The sequence below is a fragment of the Oreochromis niloticus genome, linkage group LG6, assembly GCF_001858045.2.
Source record: "Oreochromis niloticus isolate F11D_XX linkage group LG6, O_niloticus_UMD_NMBU, whole genome shotgun sequence".
Classification (NCBI taxonomy): Eukaryota; Metazoa; Chordata; class Actinopteri; order Cichliformes; family Cichlidae; genus Oreochromis; species Oreochromis niloticus.
The window spans coordinates 37397062-37412773 of record NC_031971.2 but is presented as its reverse complement, the minus strand read 5'-3'; positions in this window follow the sequence as shown (position 1 = coordinate 37412773).

Genomic DNA, 15712 nt, shown 5'->3' with positions numbered 1-15712 from the left:
TCAAATTTTGCCCGTGGCTTTTTTTCTGGGGGTGGGGGGGCTCATGTGTCAGAGAAGGCAGGCTAGTTGCCTCTACTTCACAGGTAATCTCTCCTGTATTGACTTAATGGGTTCAGGCTCTGTAATAGAGGTCATTTAGAGCAATGGTTTAGTGCTGTGGAACATTATGGGCGAAAGTGGGGCTTACCAATCCTAATGTTACATTTTAGCTGCAATTTAGGGATATTTACGCCTTTCCTTCAATCCTTGAACCCCTATGGTAAGCCCCTCCCCCCCAAAAAAGCCCTGGAGCAGCACTCAAACAGCCCCTCGAGACCACAGATTTACAGGATCATCTTCCTGTGTGTATGTGAGCGGTTTGTGGATGGCTGAGGGGTATAGATTGATTTGGTTTTGTTAGGCAGAGAGGATTTGCACCTCAGCAACGCTTCAGCTCTTTTAAAGTCTCTCTCTCTCTCTCTGCTGATTTCTCTCCCACTCTCTTCCTCTTTTCAATGGGGACAGGGAAGTAATTAACAGCTACTTAAATTCCCTTGATGGATTTTGCGGACCAGGAAGCGAGGGGACGGAGGCATCATGGTGGAAGCTGAAGCTTAATGCCACCATTTACACAGAGTAATTCTGTCCTCGAGATTTTTTTTTTAAGATTAGTTGAAAAAAGAAATCTATTTCCTGATGTGGCATTATTCAGTAATGAAGCAGAATATTACAAGAAGCTGCTAACGCATTATGAAAATCTCTCTGAATTTATGCAGCTACCACTGATTGCATCAAAATTTCAACCGCCCTCAGTACAGAGCTGCTTCTTATTGTTTACTCTCTAACCGGCTGTCCAATAGAGGCTTATGTGCTGACTCTTTGCATCCTGTTAGAAAGAAAAATCAATCCTTAACACGTTTAATGATTCACACCACAATCAGCTGCCATGTCCCCACTTGTCAACAGGACGCCAATAAAGCCACTTTTTTTATACAAGTAAAGTCAATCACATGCACATTTAGTTCCCCCTGATCAAACAGCAGTCCCCAGATGGAAACCGCATCACTTCCTGTCACCCAGGTTCACCTTCCTCTCCCTCCAGTTCTAACTGCTGCGTCAAGTGTGTCAGGGCTGCCAGATCAGATGTCCCGTGTCCTGCGTGGATATCAAACTAGACAATGGACCTCCTGCTGCTGGCCGAGAAAATGCCGTCTACCCAGAAAGCATTCATTTCCCGTCTCGGGCTAATCCTCGATCCCAGGAGACACGGGCGGGAGGCTAATGAATACAGACGAGGAAATATGAGTCTGTGTGCGCCACACCAACGAATGCACGCCATCTTTATATACACATACGCACAGAGTTTGGACACATCCATACAAATACTGCACACTAAAACAGCGCTTAGTTTCCCTCGGCTGCTGGTCAGCAGTATAAATATTCATCGCAATGAAAGGGGAAACGCTCAACTGCGCACACACAAACACACAGAGTTTATTTGCTGTGTCAAACTTATCCACGGCGGGATCAGCGGTTAGGTAAGTCTCATTATGAAAGAGAGTGATTATGGAACTAAAGTGGCCTACTTTCCACACAGGTGAATGCGTGTGTGTCTGTGTGTGTGTGTGTGTTTAAGTTGCATAACCGTGCCAATGAAATATTCAATGACTGTCAACCTCAGTTAACCCTGCGCTGTTATACAGACACACACTGATTTTCCCACCAAGATACTTTTAATTCTTTCCATCTGAACTCCCCACATCGCTTATTTTTCATTTGCTCAAACACCTTTTTATTCAAAATGTGAAATAAGCATCTTTATTATATTAAGAAAATGTAAATTCTACTTTACTAATATTAAAAGTATAAAACTAAAAGTAAATAAAAACTCAAAGACGTTCTTTTAAATAATCATAGAAATGCCTTTAACCTCAGGTCAAGGCTAAATTTAATCTTAAATGTATTTTTTTTCACTGAAACGGTACACTGGTGGGCAAAGGGACTTTAAGTATGCCTGTGTGTCAGTTACCCTGTCTGCAGTGACATGCAAGTAGCGGGTATTCAACGCACCACTGTTTGGAAAAAACAAAGTGTTTTGCTGTGTTTTGTGTTGACTGAATGGGCGGCAGATTTCATGGGGACAGCGGCTCTTTTCTGGTGAGTTTCTACCAACGGGAATCCTCACATATGCACTGTGCTTTGACTTACGCTGTGCTGCATTGAGGAAAGCACAGCAGAAGCCGACAAACAGAAATACATAAGCACAGCCCACAGAATCATCCAGGCCATGCAGCACACCAGCTACTCTCCTTGTTACCGTCATTCAGACAGAGGCATATGGCAACACAGAATAACAGATTTTATTATCAAGTCATTCGATTTCTAAACTGCAACACCTGACTAACCACGGTTCACTGTTTCTGGGTTTTGTTGTTGCCTTTCAGTCTGGAACTATTGGTCGTGCACTGCTACAATGTGCAACAGTGTTATTTTACCTGTCACTGGTACTGCTACTTACAACAGTGCAATAATGCTGCATACCACATACCGCCCATCCCATATAGATGTATGAATTTAAGAATGTTTTATATTTATTTATTGCTTTTATTATCTTATTTTTTCTCTCTCTCATTTTATCATCTTAGTTTTTATACTTGTATTGCTTTATTGTTTTACCTTGTGAAGTTTTCAGATGCTGAGTGCCTGTTTTTTTCTGGTCAAACACGTTTCGTTGTAATGTTGACCCTGAACTTAGGTTTGAAAAATAAACCTGGAAATGGTCACATACAGAACAGATGAAACCGTGAGTGGGCTCTTCCAAGTGGATTCTTGGGACGAGTCAGTCTCTGTAGACTCACCTGTTAAAAATGTACAGCTTTACAGCTTATTTATAGCCTGGCAGAGAAATTAATAGATCAATTCTCCCTTTGTAACAACTCTTTGTGGGTGAATTTTCCAGGATCCTACAGAACGTTCATCTTTTATGCTGTCTATGAGTTTTATAGCTTAATGAAGCTTTAGCATGTGACATAACCACATACATTTTAAACAACAACAATGAAAAATGACATAATTCAATCCAGATAGTATTTTATATGTAAATTTATTTTAACATTTACACAGTTTTTGCTGTTAAGCAGTTAGTCAAAACATTGAACATCATCTCAGGTCCCATGTCCATGGTCTAAAGTGATGTGGACTTTGTGCATACAACTGTGCAATACACAGTCTATTTAAGATACAGTGGAAAGGTTAATAAGTAATCACCACATATTTATTCAGCACAGTGACTCTTTTCCAAAAATTCCCCAACATGACACCGCTTGGTTCTTGGATTTTCCTTGAGCCTGCTTTTAACTCATCGCACTATATTTACCCTTTACAGAAAGAAATAAGCTCACACAGGTCTGATGATATCATGGTATTAGCTGTAATGCGAGTTGGCAGAAAAAGGAAAGAGTCTTGATTCTCTAAAAGTGAGGGCTGACACCTTGATAGCTACCTGTCCAACCACAAGCCTGTAATTTGCCTCCATCAGGTGTCTGATACCTCTGGATATAAATACCCACCATTACTGGGAGGTTGCCAGGGGACCGATCGAACCAAGGCTGCGGCTTTGGCCTTCTTTACCACACACACACACATCCAGTGGAGACAAACACTCAAAAAATATCACCTCTTCAACTGGTAATCACAAACAAATGTTCTTAAAATAGAAGTGATAGCTTCTACTTGAAGCCAATATATGGATCTAGTGCTTTCAGGCCCTAAATGAATAGGTGTGTGTGTGGTGTGCATGTGTGAGAAAACCAGGGCCACATCAAGCTGAGGGACAGGTGCCTCCCAACTGCCCTTCAGTGGATCAATAGCCCTCGCTCCAGGTTTTAATTAGCTAATCAGTGGAACATGGGCTTTTAAGCGTGGTGGGAGAACGTGGCTAAAACCTGGCATCAATACCTATTAAAATGGCTGCCTTTAAAACGCGGCTGGCATTGACCCAGAGCCATTACTTTTTGCAGCAGTCACCAGCTTAGTGCTGTAATGAAACTCTGAGAATAAACAGCAGAAAATGGACACAAGCCTGTAGAGAGATATCTGTTCATTAATGTGTCACAAAACTTCACGAGTTAACATATTATTTCAGTTTTCTAATATTATTATCATCTCCTCCTTGTTCACCTGGTAAAGGTCTCCCTAAGAGTAAAAACACCTTTTCAGGACTAACTCGCCCAAGAGAGCAGCAAATGTTGTTACAACAAAAGACAAATATAACAGCCACACATTAGAAATGAGGGAACACAATATCCAGTTTGTGACCAATAAAAGAGCAACGTTGAAACGTCAAAATGCCATTTTCCAAAACGCCACCTGCGTCTCCACATTATGCACAAGCTGTCCTTTGTCGTCGGAGCCTTGGCGAGCAGGTTATAGCCTATATATAAGTCCAGATGAGAAGGACTGGCGAGATGGTTGTGATGCTAGTCTCAGGTTTATCAGCCCAAACACTGCAGCTCACAAACCTTTGAAACCTTTAGGTTTTCCTTTATTCCTTTTTCTTTTTAATTTGCCCCTTTGCAGCACCAACTTTGCAAGCTAAAAAAGGAAAATACTAAAATCATAATAAACAGCATTAATTTAACATTGATGCTGTCACACTGCCCAAGAGTATTTTCTCTTTCCTTTAAAATCTATTCATATGCTCCCACAGTAACCGGCTCTGACATTTGTAATATTATATTTTATTACAGGAAAAATTGGGAGTGTATTCAAAAGCCTTTCTGGAAAATTCTTTTTTAACTCTGGGGACAAACATTTGTAAAATATTTTGAGATTTTGAGGTCATGTGGATTTGGGGTTTTGCACGTGTGCACAAAAATAAAAAGGAGCAATGGAAGCAAGAAAAAAACATCCAGACGTACATCTGGCAGCCTGCAGTGAACAGTGGTGTAATAAACTAAAAATAAATGTAAAACAGAAAGCGGCTTCTGCAGGTGTTGATCAGCTGCATTCATGAAGAGCAGCTAAAGGAAAAAGGTCAAACTTTGATGGGATTTATTTTAAAATAAGAAGGTTTTAACATATGATGATAAATTCTGATCAATAATAACACCAAATATTAGAGATGCACAAACATATCAATACGGTTGACTAATATTGACATATTGGCAAATAAGATGACATTTATTAATGTTGTGTTTGATATTTATCTGGCACATTGGATCCATTTCAAATGTTACAAAATACAATAAAAAACTTTTAAACCACACGTGCCAACATTAGTTGGTTGTGGTTTGGGGGAGGGAAATAATTCAAAGGGATGTCTTCCTCCAGCTGACGTCATATTGATGGCACAATTTAACACTGAAGTTTAGGATGCAGTGAGATCTGCTATGGTGTGTGGCACTGTCAAGGCCGAGCTGGAGGTAGCAGAGTTGAAGATGTTAACATTTTTATTGGGAGTGACCAAGATGGAGATGATTAGAAATGAGTATATCAGAGGGACAGCTCAGGTCAAGGGCTTTGAAGACAAAATTAGAGGCAAGGCTGAGATACTCTGGACTTGCACAGAGGAGGAACACTGCATAAAGGATGTTGAAGATGGAGCTGCCAGGCAGGAGGAAAGGAGGAAGACTACAGAGAAGATTCGGGGATGTAGTGAGAGTTGGTGTGACAGAGAAGGATCCTAGAGATGGGGTAAGGCAGATGATAGAGCCAAAAATATATATATAACAGTGAAGTTATACATATTAAAAAAAGGGCAAAACCAGATTTTTTCCCCAAAATGAAAATCCGATAATAAACAACAGGAGACCAGTAATCCGTGAAATAATTCTGGTTACACCACGGTGCCTAAATTTTATTTTATTTTTTTTAAATATCTCAGTTCTTTCAACATTAAAGACGGTCTCTGCAAGTTCATGTGAGGCTCCCGCTTTCCAGCCATAGAAATAACTGACTGGGATCATTTTGATGAAGACTGCTGAAGCTACAGTTACGACTGGAAAGATATGTTGTTTGCATTTTCATGTTTAAATAACACAGTAGTGTTTCCTGAAGCTCAAATCAATGAAAATCTTTACGACTGCGGATTTCCAATTAGTCAAAAACTTGCTCGTATTTATTTTGGTGTGTGATCTTTACTTTGTCTTCACAGTAAACAATACTAAAAAGGTTAAACAAGCGCTAATAAATTCATCATCAAGCCGGTGTGTGTGCACAGAGATTAGCTGTACACACATACCTTGAGTCAGGTTGCCAGGTTGCACTGATAGTCTGAAACTGTATTTAGAGTGTGGACTGTTTTGTAGACAGTCTTGGGTAGTTGAGTAATATCAGATGAACACACAAAACTTACAGATGTCTCTGTCACTATTACTCAAAAAAAGTCATGCAAATTATACGTGTTTATATGGGAAACAGCAAAATGCGCTGAAATATGTAAATTAACCTATAAAAATAGAAGTTTAAAAATGTCAGCTATTCTTTGAAATAAAGATTCACATTAAAAAAAATATACAGATGTAAGAATAATCTGCATGCCAAGTCTTTGCTTATTTTGAAAATATCATGAATTTTGTCTGTGTTTCAACAACATTGAAAGATTTAAAGGGTTTGCACTCCTGAAGGAGGTGAGGTATAGATAATGGTGTCGTCTGCATAGAGAGGAAACACACCATTTGATTAATTACCACAAAGAATACGTACCTCAGTGTGGAACAGGTACAGAGTTCTGAGGCACATCTAATGATGCGACCAGGATGGCGAAAGAAGGCCGAGCAAAGCTGCCCATATGGAAAAGAAACAGTAAAAACTTATAAAAGACTTGCATAAGATGTGGCCTACTTCATATAGTGAATCATATAAGGCTTATATGATTTACTCATGAAAGTGGCCACTTTCTCATTACTTTAATATATTGTTTTAGGAAGTATCCAAAACATACAAGTTTCATTTATATAATTTTTCAAGGGATCTTATATCTGTTTTCACTCTTGTATGCTTTTCATAAAAGTTTCACACAAGACAGATACAAACTTTATAAGATTTATATATATCTTTTCCATATGGGTGAGAAGACGTGCAGAGTCCATCCATCCATCCATCCATTCGCTTCCGCTTATCCTTTTCAGGGTCGCGGGGGGCGCTGGAGCCTATCCCAGCTGTCATAGGGCGAGAGTCGGGGTACACCCTGGACAGGTCGCCAGTCTGTCGCAGGGCCAACACACAGGGACAGACAACCATTCACGCTCACATTCACACCTAGTGACAATTTCGATTATCCAATTAACCTATCCCCACAAGCTGCATGTCTTTGGACGGTGGGAGGAAGCTGGAGTACCCGGAGGGAACCCACGCAAACACGGGGAGAACATGCAAACTCCACACAGAAAGACCCCGGCCTGATGGTGGAATTGAACTCAGGACCTTCTTGCTGTGCGGCAACAGTGCTAACCACCGTGCAGAGTCATTTCTGAGAAAATTTAGACATGGCTGTTCTCTGATTAAGAAACAAACTGTCCTCTTCCATGCCTCTAATGTTAAGCAAAACTTAATCCAAGCATTTTGTGGTATTTTCAATATCACAAATGTGGCTCTGACTAAATCACCAAGAGTGGTGTGTTTTTGCCGAACACGTAATCTGAGCCAGAGTCTCAGTTTCAAATCAACAGTAAAAAGCTCTTCATTGGCCCTAAATTTCTTATTTTCACCTGACACAGTAGAGTGACACGACACGTCAAAAGCCCGGGTTTATCTGAGTGCACACAAAGGCTGCAGCAGAACTGGCTGGTTTAACAAACACAAAAAAAGCAAAATGAAGCAACAGACGGTTTGTTACCCATAAAGGAAACAAAGAAATGCAACTTCATGCGAGGAGTGTGTTTGTTTGTGTAGAGAACAAAAACAAAAAGTCAAAGCCACGCCCAGTGGATCCTGGAGGAATCGCTCTGTGACCGGCTGCTGCATGCGACTGTCACATGCTGTAAATACCAGACGGATTAAGATGACAGAGTGACACACGGCCAAGAGACAGGCCAAGTACTCAGCAGCCACGATAAACTGTTTGGTAAATACGCTGCTGTGTGTATGTGTGCGTCAGAGGTTAGGATGACATGTTTGCTTTGTGTCACAGGGCTCTTGCTCTGTGCATTGTGTAGACGCTCTAATTTATGTGCTTGTCAGAGGACTTACTGTGTGTATGTATTTGTATATGCATATGGACTCTGTGTGTGTGTGTGTTGGCGGGACTCGTGTTTGCCTTGAGCTCAAGCCTGGAGGTGGTGTCTGATTTTGGGTGACAACATGCCGGTGGTTTTCCTGAGCCTCATGGTCACCAGTTAACTTTGCCTGGTTTCAGGACCGAACTGGGGCGCCCCATGAATATGTACTCGCTGCAGGGTTAGAGAAAGAAACTGAGGATTTTACAATGTCAGAAACGTGTTTTGTGGCTGTTGCAAAAGAAATGTTAAAGAACTGCTACGGCCTGAGCAGTTAGGCCCTGCTACCTGTGTAATACTTCCTATTTCCTCTCTGTTTCAACACTAACCACCGAGTATCTGAGGGACAACTCCCTCACAGCCACCAATGGCCTGTAATTAGGACTTTGGTTTGATTCAGCTCCACTGTGATGATATAGCACAGAGTTAGAAAAACACAACTGATGCAACCAAGAGCAACTGTTTAGTCTCTGAGTGTTCAGACAGCATTTGCATTTCCACCGCAGGAAAAAACAGGATGAAACCGACTGACTTTCTTTGTGTTGCTGAATATGTGCAAAACCACCGGAGCAGATTTCAAGAAACCTTTACGTGCACTCGTGTGTTTATTTAAGTAAAGAAGAACAAAATTCACCTTATACTGATGAACTGTCTATTTCTTATCAATTGTTCATCTTTCAATAATCGTCCTCAAATTTCCTCTTTAAATAGGTCATCACACATATTTCGGCATGAGGTGCTCTTCTATCTTCTTTTCTGTTTGTCTGGTTTCAGAAGCAGGAGTCAGAGTGTAACGTCTCTCTGATATTGAATCATTTAAGAAGTCTGTGCACATGTGATTTTTAATAGCTCGTGTTTCGGCAAGATTTCTGTATGTTCAGAACACATCCCACATGTGAGTTTTTGGTATGATTTTCAGTCATCTCTGCTATGTTCCTGAAGCTGAGTGAAAAGTAAAAGAGCATGAAACATTGTCTACGCGTCCTACAACCCACTGAGACAGTGTGTCAGAACTATCAGGTTTTGCAGACATGAGGAATCTTGCAGAGTGACTACTTGTAGGACTACAACTAGATTCCTTTTGAGAACATTATCCTTCATCCTTGTGCTGGTGCAAATTTACAAGAACTGTTGAACAATGAGTCAGAAACACGAGGAGCTTTTGGCCACAGCTGCCTTTGTGTGTGCAATGTTTTTTTATGAAACTATCTAACAAACAAGCTAAAAGAAAAAGAAGAGACACCACAGAATGTGGACACAACACTGGCTAAGCAAAGAAAGCTGAGAAAAAAAAATCTCATGGTATCAAAGTTAAGTCTGTATTATGCCTCCATTATATACAAATGTTTAAAGGGCTTCACAGGGATAAAATATTATAAATTTAAAAAAATACTACAGACATAAGCTACATAAGAACATGTAAAACACAGTCAAAAGCATGAGAGGCAGAGAGAAATAGTCACATGGAGCAATAAGATAAATAACTTCAGCTGTTATATCATTGAAGAAAATCATCTACTAAACGCGAGTGAACCTACTGGTTACTACAATCAGAAGCACCACTGCTCACTCAGATTAGATCCAGTTATTACTATTAAGTGGAATCACTATCTAAATACTAAATTTCAAAAGTCTTATTTTAAGATTTTATACGCAACATTTGTTGGAGACTGGAAGCCAGTAAACAGTAACTTTCTTTAGTTAATAACCTCCCAACAGGTTTGATTGTCATGTTTGATTTTATTGAATGATTAAAAACCAAATGATCAGCTATATGGAAGCATGTCATAACCTTTAGTAAGACTGTTGTGATTTTCTTGTGACACAACATTTGTCCATCACAAATCACTTGAAATATTATTTATTTATTGTTACTTATTAACAAACTAGCAACAGCAATTAGAAAAAGCATGACTTCAACCTTTTCACGCACACTGGTCACCACAGTGGACGGCTATTCAAAGGCTGTTTTCTTGTATTTGTGTCAGTGTTGATGGTATACTTGCACATAAACACAACACACAGTGTATATTATTTATTCGTTTGTCAAATTCATAAGTCAAAACATTTGTTGTTCACCTAAGCGGACATGTAAAAACTCTTTGAAAAGTACATGTTTAAAAAAAGATGAATGCCTAAAGATGAATAAAAATAGGTTGTCATAATTCATGCATGAAAGGGTTAAAAATGCCCTAAATGTTGGATCACCTCCTCCTTTTGCATTTATCAGCTCATTCTTCTATTTGAGCGCCTTTGTGGTATTCGGTCTGTCCGGTTATACAGTAAACATTATTTACTGTAGATAGGACAGAACAAACAAAGGACTCTGAAGCAGGAAGCAGCTGACAAAAGTTGAAATACTGGGTTAAATAGTGCAGGTATGTAATGATGAGGAACAGGTGTGTCAAACATGAGCCTTCCAGTAACCAGAACGTAGATAACAAGCACACATATGATCACATTAAATTTTCACCTCAGGGTTTCATGCATTCATATATTTTCATGTTTGAGTGAGCTGTAAACGTTGTAAGAACTCTAAATGTACATTTGGAAAATCAAAAAGGAACTGCAATTAAACAAACAAAGAAACAGCCCTGAGTGATGTTACATCATTTTAAAAATGAGTCGTTAGGCTTTTATTTGGGGGGATAAATGCATGATTTTAAATACTGAACGTCACCCCTGCATCGCACCTGTGTGTGCAACTACGTACAATAACAGCTGTTACTGCTACTGATGAAGATTGCTCTACGTATAACCTCTATAACCTGCTTTTTAAAGGCCCTTGAAAATCACTGCGAATGGTCAAGCTTGCAGTTTTAAAAAGCACCTAAACAGTGTTTAGCATTTTTATCAGGCGCTGTTTAAAGCCATTAAACATTATTGATTTTCCCATCTATGGCATTTTGGATAAACACCAGTACATGAGGTGCAGATTAAGCATCCACAGTGAAGAACACTTTAAAGCGTTGATACACTGAGCCGCATTATTTGATTTTGAGGCATAAAGTGTTTCTTTTTTTTTCTTGCAATGCTGTGAAATGTTTGTACTCTAATGTTTCCCGATAGAGACGTGTTACTATGTGATTACAGCATCAGTGAGAGGTTATCAGTCCATCAGCGGCTGAGGAGATTACCCCGAGTGACATCATTACCATCCAAAGATTTAATTACACTTGCTCTTTTCATTTCTCAGCTTTCACACTCTCACTTCCTTCCCTCACTTTCTCTCCTTGAGTTTTGGTCTATCCAATCTGAGGTGCGAGTGGAGGAAGCGAGGAAATCGCAGCAGGAGAGAGGAGTCGAAGCAGCAGGCGCTTAACAAAACTTCCACACCTTTGCTTTGGAGTCTTGTTTTCAAGATATTGATAAAACGTGCATCAATATCTTCTATTATAATTCACAAGGTGGCACGATATGAAAAGAATCCACATATATCACACACTCTTAATTTTCTTTTATCTCACCAACGAATGGGTTCCCAGCAGGAGTTGGATGGGCACAGGTGAACGGACCTCTGTAAGCGATACACCTGCCCAGTAGCGTCTCTCTTCCTCTCCAGATGTCTTTTTGAGACCTTTTGTGATGAGACACTGAGATAAATTTCCAGGTCACAGAACGGAGGATAAAGGAGATGAGAAATAGAGCCACTTAAGATGCCCTGTTTTTATTGAATCCATTCAAACAAAGACAGCACTGTCAAAGATTTGACTCAGAATTGAAACTGTCACAAAAACGCTGTGGTGCGCTCGCTGGACTGACTGGTTTGTGTTTCGTGGCCCAACTCTGCTGAAATATTAACAAAAACTTCACTTACAGCAAGACGCCGAAGGCAAAACATGATTTTTTCATGCAGTGGTCAATTTTAGCCTATTTACATGTCTGCATTCAGACTAGTGGAAAAAGAAAATACAAAACACACATTTAGGTGTTTATTTTAAAAACTTTGTGAGCAATTTTTATATTTTTGGCACATTTAGCATAATCCCTAATTTGTAAATACAAGATTTTAAAACAAAAGCAAAAAAAAAAAAAAGATTTGTGGTTTAAGCTGTTGATCTTAACGGATTAATTGTATTTTCTAATAAAAATGTATGGACATAATTGCTGAAAGCCATTTTTTGCTTCTACTCTGAGCCAGAAATCTCTTCTTCAGCAGCACTTATATACAGCAAGCGTTTTTATTTCTATCTATATTTTAAAAGGTGTTTTTTTCTTTTACAAAGAGTTTGTTCATCTATAATTCAAAGGCTAAGTCAAAATAATGTTTTATTCCAGAAAAAAATAGAAAAACTTTTCTGGCTTTATTTTATGATTTTTAAAAATATATAAAAAAAATATTCCTATAAAACCCTTTTTCACTCTAATATGTGAAGCGAGTAGAACAGGAGTTTTAAACCTGCTGTTTTGCTCATGACGATTATTTAAATGCATATTTAGATTTAAAAACTCAGAAACAACCGTTTTTAATGTAAGTAATCAACTAGGGAAGATTCTTTGTCATATTTATATGTTAAAAATGTTACCAGTGAGTTGTGTTTTCCAATAAAAATGAGGAGATTTATAGCTTTTAAATGATGTTTTTCTCATATTCAGAGATTTTTATGCTTCATTTGACCTTACATACCCCCATATTTGGGTGTTTGTTTATACACTATTGAGAGCCTGTTTTATAGATCAATTTAGTCCCAAAAACATGCCAAGAATTTACTTTTTCTTGCTGTTAAAAAACCTTTTACTGCAATATGTCATCTGAAATGAGCAGGAATTTGGAACTTAGATTTGACAAAAGATGTTCTGGAAAATAACACAAAGCAGTTGCATTTTTGAACATAAAAGCTGACAAACCTCCTGTTACAAAAATGAACATTTCTAATGTAAGTAATCACAGGACGCTTTAGCCCTGCGCTCACATTTCCCTCTTTAAAATCAATTATCTGAAATTATTTTGCATTCTATGTCTAAAAATACTAGTCACTCCTTTCCAAGTCATTTTACATTCAAAGTAAAATATTTAAATCAAATACCATATAAAAATTTAATTCAATTCCCTGTACTAACACTACATGCTGCAGGCATTCACAGTGATTGCTCTGCTTCATCATGCACCTGCCGCAGTGCACAAGATCACAGAACATTACCGCTCTACAAATCCACGGCTGCTTTTTATGAGGTGCGGCTGCTTGGCCCTGAGAACTCGATGGAATTCAATATTCTTCCAAAAGGTACAATACACATTGGTATCTGGCAATAAAAGAAAGAACAACAAAAGTGTCCAGAAAAAAAAAAAAAGCAAAGCATGAAGAAGAAGCAGAGGGAATGGGTCAGGATGGGATGAAGAGGAGGAGGAGTGAGTTTCTATATGTGGGGGAGAGGTCGTGGATATGTGAGGAAGGGGGGTGATAGCTCAGTGCTTTAATATGATGACACCGGCCGGCAGAGGCCATTATCAGCCTTGTAGACTCGTCTGAACACAGACGTGGTGACAGAAAGAGAAGGCACCCCCACTTTAATAAAAGAGGCCCTTTGTTGCGCTCTGATTAGAAATATCATTTCCTGACGCCCGTCTTTCCTCCTCGATTAAATTGGTCGGCGCTGTGCCGGGATAGACTGTATATAATAAGCTGCAGGAGAGGGAGGACTGCAAAATAACCAAGGTGATAGACGGGGAACGGCCACACTGGCTGCTGCCTCAAACAGGCTAAGAGACAGAGTGATCCACACATGCATGTGGCTGCGTAGGTGCACGCACGTCTGCACAGTGTTGTGCTCCTGCCTAACCTGGTGGGGTGCGGGCGCTTTAATCTAAATCGTCTGCCTCTGCTTTGATTTGCTTCCATGAGTTTAATCTCCTGCCTCTTCAGCCTGTCAGAAGCATACAGAAGCATAAATAAAACAGCACACACAGACACACACACACGCATATCCAGGTGACCTGAACGACAAACCTGATGAGCATCATTAGCTGCAAGTATCTCGCGGTAATGTGCTTGTGAGTAAATCACACTAATATTCATGTATTCTCGCTGTTACTAAGACGATAGTCGTGTAAAATGTATTCCAGTGTGGCATCAAGCAGTTTTCTTTCATTGCCTTTGCTGTGATTGTTGCTTTCAATTAGTATCATCATAATTATTCATGAGGCTAATTATCATGTCATTTTTCACATGTGTTTGTTAGCAGTGCTGCCACAGCAACTACATAACGATTACTGTTATTAAATGGTTCATCTCCGTGTGTGTGTGCGTGTACGTCTCTGTATGATTACATTATCGTTCTGAGAAGGAATAGCCATTTTGCAATGAAAGAGACACTCCTTCCGAGCTGAGTGAGGGAGATGGCCTGATAAGTGGGGAGGTAATAAATAGCTTGATCTTCCTGTGAACGGCATACAGACACAAGCACACACACACACGTACACTTTCTCTCTGCCTGTTGGCCCCTGTGGCCAAAAAGGCATCTGCTGCTCATGCTGATGTCATCTGGAGATAATAACCAGACCCAGCGTGGCACCAGGCCACAGCCAGCGCCTCAGATCCCGTCCACACTCCATGGGGTTACCACGATCTGGCAACTTACATGTGGGGGTCTGAGGACCTGGCAACCTACATCTGGGAGTGTTGTGGGATGAATCCAGTGGGGATGCATAGCTGCTGGGCCAGGGTGTACCCACGGAGAAGATTTGACAAGTTACTCCGTGTAGGCTCACGGTCTGGCAATCCACAACTGGAACAGCTGTGGAGTTGCCTTTCCCGCTAAGAGCCCGGCAGGCTCGGTGACTGTACAGCTGACAAAGAGGCACCACCTACAGCTGAGAGGGATATTTTACAAACAGCAGCGACAGTAAATGCCTGGCAACGCCACTGTGTAACCACGGCACTACAGTGAACACAGCCAGGACTGCTGCGCTTGAGTTCAGGATAGGGTTTTGCTGATGGAAGATCATCTTGTAAGTCTACAGTGGTCAGTGATCACCAGTAGCCTCACCTTTTTTATACACTTATAACTTTTTACAGGTCTATTCGACCAGAACGCACTAATTCCAGCAACATGCAGGTTGCTTCCATACAGCATGTTTCCAGCCTGTGATCCAAAAATGAAACTCATTACACTATGTCAAAGCATGGACTTGCAATTCTTAAAAGGCTTCTGGAGAAAGGAAGCTTGCCAGTGAGGCTGTAATTGAGAATGGACAGGTGTATCCTTAGTAATGTTTTTGCCCAGAGACAGGCGTACCACAGTAAATATACACTGATCAGGAATACCATTATGACCACTGACAGGTGACGTGAATAACACTGATTATCTCTTCATCGTGGCACCTGTAAGTGGGTGGGATATATTAAGGAGCAAGGGAAAATTGTGTCCTCAAGGTTGACATTAGAAGCAGGAAAAATGGGTGAATACAAGGATTTGAGTGAGTCTGACAAGGGCCAAATTGTGATGGCTGGATTTCTGGATCAGAGCATCTCCGGAATTGCTGCTCTTGTGAGTCTTTCACTGTCTGCAGTGGTCTG